The sequence below is a fragment of the Octodon degus genome, unplaced genomic scaffold, assembly GCF_000260255.1.
Source record: "Octodon degus isolate 3935 unplaced genomic scaffold, OctDeg1.0 scaffold00005, whole genome shotgun sequence".
NCBI classification, from domain to species: Eukaryota; Metazoa; Chordata; class Mammalia; order Rodentia; family Octodontidae; genus Octodon; species Octodon degus.
Genome location: NW_004524581.1, coordinates 17,895,667 through 17,901,868, shown reverse-complemented (window position 1 = coordinate 17,901,868; position 6,202 = coordinate 17,895,667).

The window sequence follows — 6,202 nt, the reverse complement described above, 5'->3', positions numbered from 1 at the left end:
ATCCATCCATCCATCCATCCATGCATCCATGAATCTACCCACCCATCCATCCATGCATGCATGCATCCATCCACCTATCCATCCATCCATCCATCCATCCATCCACCCACCTATCCATGCATCCATCCACCCATCCATCCATGCATCCATTCATCCATCCATCCATCCATCCATCCATCCATCCATCCATCCATCCATGCATCTACCCATCCATGCATCCACCATCCACCATCCACCATCCATCCATCCATCCATCCATCCATCCATCCATCCATCCATCCATCCATCCATGCATCCATCCATTGATCCATGCATGCATGCATTCATCCACCCATCCATGCATGCATGCATCCATCCACCCACCCATCCATCCATCCATCCATCCACCCATCCATCCATCCATGCATCCATCCATCCATGCCTCCACCCATCCATCCATGCATCCATGCATGCATCCATGCATGCATGCATGCATCCATCCATGCATCCACCCACCCATCCATCAATCCATGCATCTATCCATCCATCCATGCATCCACCCACCCATCCATGCACCCATGCATCCATCCATGCATCTACCCCACCCATCCATCCATCCATCCATGCATCCATCTTTCCATCCATCCATGCATCTATCCATGCATGCATCCATCCATCCATGCATCCATCCATGCATCCATCCATGCATGCATGCATCCATCCATCCATCCATCCATCCATCCATCCATGCATCCACCATCCATCCATCCATCCATTCATCCATCCATCCATCCATCCATCCATCCATCCATCCATCCATGCATCTACCATCCATCCATCCTTCCACCTGTCTGGCCATCCACCTACCTGTCGTTCCATTCTTTTCTTCATTCTTTCTTTCAGCTAAAAATCATTGCATTTACTTGGTGCCAAGCACTTAGCTATGCCCTTGGTTTGCACAGATGAGATAACTTTGTGCTGTGATTAACTTAAGCATTTGAATGATTGTTAATCTACTTTCAATGAAAACAGCTTTCTAGGGCTGGGGACATAGCTTGGCAGTCTAAGTGCCTGCCTGGCAAGCACAAGGACCGCAGCTTGATCCCCAGTACCACACACCATGCTGGCCCTGGAACCCCAGGCATGCTGTGCTGGCCCTGAAACCAGGCGTGGTGGTGCAGCGCCTATAATCCCAGTGCTAGGGAAGCTAATACAGGAGGATCGCTACAAGTGAACTGCACAGTGAGACCCTGTATCAGAACAAATCAAATCAAATCAAAAGAAAACAAAACCAGCTTACCACCAAATATCACTGTCTAAAGTATCAGATTAAATATTCCCCTGGTAGCAGGGAATAAGGGCAATATGGAGCTTCAAGGTCTGGCCCTATCTTTGACATACTTGTAAGGCTGGATATAGGGATTGGACTTCTTAAGGATGGAACTTCAACCAGGAGACAAATAATTGCACTAATTTGTTTAGCTGTTAGAGCTTCCCACCTCTCTGTCTTATCTATTTTCTGATTTAATTCTGAAAACAATACTGTTAAGTCTGAGGAAATTCAGACTCAGAATTTAAATGACTTAGCCCTGAGACACAAAGGAAATGAGCTCCGGAACCCTGACAAAGCATGAATCTTTGGATTCCCTTAAGCCCCAAGCGCAGCCACGCTGACTTTCATTGACAACAGTGGAATTGGTGGCAAGCGAGGATACCCACGTCTTCCTTGGGGTGCTGTGGGGCCTTTCAGAATGGACAAGCTGCCTGCTGCAATCATGCTGGGAACCATGTCTGAGCAACTCAGGAAACCTAAGATCCGTTTCCAACGCTTGGTTCTCCATTTTCCAGTCTAGGCTGTTGGAAGCAACTGGAAAACTTTGACCTCACCACCAGACCTGATTACACTGACAGCAGTATAGGAAACCACTCGGCCTCCTACCAGCTCATGATTTCCTAGAATTTTAACACCTCACCCATGCTGGCCGGTCACTGTGAAAAAGTACCCAGCAAAACATATACTGATAGTAAAGACACGGCGCTTCGAACAATATTAAAACACTTCAGCAACCTTTCATATAGAATTAATTAACATAAAACCCAGCATCCTCACCGCTGCAGAGCCCTAAAGTGGTTGCCAGAATTTAATTAGACTTAACCTTTTTTTCCTACACCAGTACCACTTTATAATAACTGCAAATCATTATTAATTCCTTTGGTGTTCACTGTAATAACATTAATCATGATGAACTTCTTTCTGTAGTAATGTGTATGTAATATGTAATTCCATAGCAATTTAGTATTAGTTAAGGCTAAATTGAAATTAATTTCACAAAAAGATACTATTTATTATTGGATACTGTATATGCATAAAATAATATTTTAGAGCAATTTCTATGAAGGTGGCCGGATTAGGAGGCATTTGGTAAAGTGCTCCAAGTTCACAGGCAGGACTATTTGTTGCGGATTACTGGAGCGTATCTGATTGCCGGCATCTCATATCCCATGGTACTTGAAATATCAAACCAGAAAATGGGGAGGCTATTATGGGATGGTCCTTTGGGACTCAGGACCTTATGAGTTTGATGGTACAGCCTTGAATGGAAAGTTACTATGGGTTTTTTTTCCCAGAGCCATGTCTATGAATTTTTGTGCCAGATCTTAGGATTCAAGTTTACATATTTTCTTCTGCTAAATTCATTCTTTTTTTTTTTTTTTTTGCTTGCTTGTTTTGCTGTAAAATTCTTCTATTGTCCCCTCATGGCACTCTTCATGGGCACTGGAAATGCGATGGCTTTGGGAGTGATTTGGGAGCCAGGTAGAGCGACAATGAAACTTGCTTCCAGAGAAAAGAGACGCAACAATCTGCATGCTGTGTGTTCATTGTTTCGCCTTATTTCTGTAATGAATGTTTGAAAATGGAGGTGCTGAGTAAAGAAAGGCATTTTTTTTTATAGATATCAGGGGTAAATGTCTGTAATTTTCAGAAGCCACTTTGCCCTAGGCCCTGCCCTCCCCTGGTCTGCCCTGTCACTCTTTTTTTAATGTTTTAATATTTATTAATGCATGTTTCTACTACATTCTTACATTCACCATAGGCAGTGGGCATTTACATGTAACATCTTTTTTTTTTTTGGTAAGACAGTTTCAATAATTAACACATTGCATACATTCTTCCCAGTGGTTAATTGCTGTACAAGATGTGGACTTGATACCCTATTTACAAACACCATTAGAACAAATCTCTCTATTCATTAAGAGAATGTAACTATATATCTATCCTAACCACTTTGAATACACAGATACAAAATGGACATTCATCTGTATTCCCTTTTGTTGTTAAGTTCCATCATTTAAATATTATAGGTGTGTAAACTCAGCAAAATATTCTAAAAGAGTCCAGTAGTCCGTAATAGTATTGGGTCTTCTGTTTGACTGGCAATGTCAGAAATTGTTGACCTGAGTCCCCCACAGCTCAACATAACAACATGGCTTTACTTCCCATATTTCGTCTTCATACTTTTCTACTGGATGGTTAAGACCAAGGTAAAGCAGGACCTGTGCAACAAGAGTTGTAGCTTTTTGGTCTGAGATGGTCAGTGAAATCCCTCAGAATTTATCCTGGGATCCTGTACCTCAGATTGTACAACCTTTGTCAGTGTCAGCCATGTGGATGAGTCACGGCCATTGCTTGGCTAATGTGCTCTCTGTGGAAGCCTGAGAGAATGTTTTGTCTCCATGTGACTCTCCTTGGGCACACTGTCCTGTCACTCTTGTTGGCAGAGCCCCAAGGACTCCCCTGAGTGCACCCTATTACTTATCTGACCATGGAGGAGTCAGAATACAAGAATAAGACCTAACTCTGCTGTCAGAGAGCCTGTGGTCTAGGGGACCCAGCCATGAACGAATAACAAAAGCATATTCTGTTTGTTTGTATTAGTACAGCGGCTACAGGATCTCACTACGCAGATCAGACTCGCAGTGTTTCTCTTGTTTTCAGGCCCCCAAGAGCTGGGATTACAGGCACGCACCGCATGCCCAGTCTCAATCGCCATCTCAGTGCGGCCCACGGGCAGGGCTGGCACGGCACACCGGGCATCACACCCCAGCCCCTGCACTCTGCCTAAGCAGGCTCTTTAGTCCACTAAGTACCCGGCTGTCCCATGAAAGCATATTCTGATAAAGGCTGCAGCACCGTGCTCAGGTGAGCAGTGATGTGAAACACAAGCAATGGTGTGTAAGGCACAGCCCCAGACCAACTGGCGCAGCACGAGGCCATGTGGGTGGGCACTGGCTGGACCAGCAGGCCTAGGGGGTAAGGAGGTTCCTGAAGAGAGTCCTTTCATCCAGTGGCCCCCGATCTTTTTGGCACCATGAACCAGGTTTGTGGAAGACAGTTGTTTCTAGAACTTGGTTGGTGGATATTTGGGGGCTGATTTAAAGAAGCACGTGCGTGCATAGCCTTCGCGCTCCTCTGAGACTCTGGTGCCGCCGACGACCCATATGAGGCCTAGCTCAGGTGGAAAGCGAGCAGCAGAGATGAGGAAAGGGCAGATCCAGACGAGGGCTGGCTCCACCCAGGATCCTAACGCCCAAGGGCCACATCAGACCCGCGCTCTGATTTTCTGGCCTGCTTGCAGAAAGGCGCTATTCAGGGAAGCCCTCCAGAGAAAGTATAAGTCTTAGATGAAAATGGACTTAGGCCAATACCAGGCAATTCTCAGAGGCAAGAGACAACCTAGTGTGTCTGATGGTGTCCTGGGGAGGAGGGGACAATGTCACCATCTCGGACAGCTTCCAGTGCTGCCCTGGGGGACTTCAGAGAAAGGTGAAGGGTAGATGCGGAGCTTATCCGATGGGACTTTGCCTTTGCTTTTTTTTTTTTTTTTTTTTTTGGCGTTGACTATTTTTTTCTTTTTAAATGACCTCACTGTTATGGTAAAAATGATATATGCCAGATAAAAATTAAGCATTTATGTCTGGAAATAGAAACCATAAACAAAGCCAAGACACATGATAGATGTTACAAGCAAAGGTTTGGAACATATATTAGGAAAAATTGATAACTTTTATCTATAAGGAGCTTTTTACAAATTGATAAGAAAAAGACAAATAACCTAAGAGATAAATGGGCAAGGGAAAGGCTGAGATAACTAATAACTTAGGGATGAAAAGCCTTGCCCAAAGAATCAAGGAAAGGGAAATTGAAATAACAATAAAATAGCAGTTTTAAATCAAATTGGCAAAATCTAAAAATGTAGGTAGTATTTTTTAGTGGAGAGAGAGAGAGAGAGAGAGAGAGAGAGAGACAGAGACAGAGAGAGAGAGAGAGAGAGAGAGAGAGAGAGAGAGAGAGAGAGAGAGGACATTCTTATACTTAATGGGTTGAAACATTAGGTCACAAATCTTTTAATAGGAAGTTTTAAAGTATGCATGATATTTTAATCAGAAATCCTGTTTTGGAAAACATGGCTATGTACAAAAATGTCCCCTGTGAGAAGCTGAGGTGGAGGATGTTCATGTGTAAGGAAATGTTTAAGCTAAAGTCTGTTCATGCTATCGCGTGTCTATTAGTGACTAGGAGCGACACGCCATGTCACTATTAGGAGAATGCAGTGAAATGTGTCTTAGAAATGGAGTCAAGACAAAAGCTAACTCGTGCTCCTAATTAAAACTCCAAGAAATTTTAAAAATCTAATAAAAAGGTAAATAACCCCCACAAAATGTGCCCACCAGAAATCAGTCCCTGCAGGCACATTAAACGGCATCTCTGTAGACAGAAAGAGAAAGGAGTCATGTGACACAAGTCACTCGTTAATTGAAATGAAATTTCAGTTTATCTTAAAAGAAGGAAAAGGAAGTAAAAAGTAAGATGGAAGGAATTGCTTTACTTAGATAAATATTTCTTTGGTGTAAGAAGCTGGATTTTTTTTTTTTAAACAGATTTCCTCTCTGGGATTAGGGGACATATGAGGCTGAAGTCACTTTTCAATGACATCTTTTAAATTTGCACAGTATTGATTGATGTTCTGCTCAGAAAGACGAAGACATCAGCATTCTTCCAGGCCCCGCCCGGCCCTTCTCAGGGCTGATGTTGTTTGTAAAGTTCTGTTCACCTTTCCCTCTGCAGAAGATCTCGATTTATTTAATAGGCATAATTGTGTTCATTTTTAAGTCTTGGGGAAAAATTTAATAGACTTTACAAAACGATTAGTTCTACCCACCG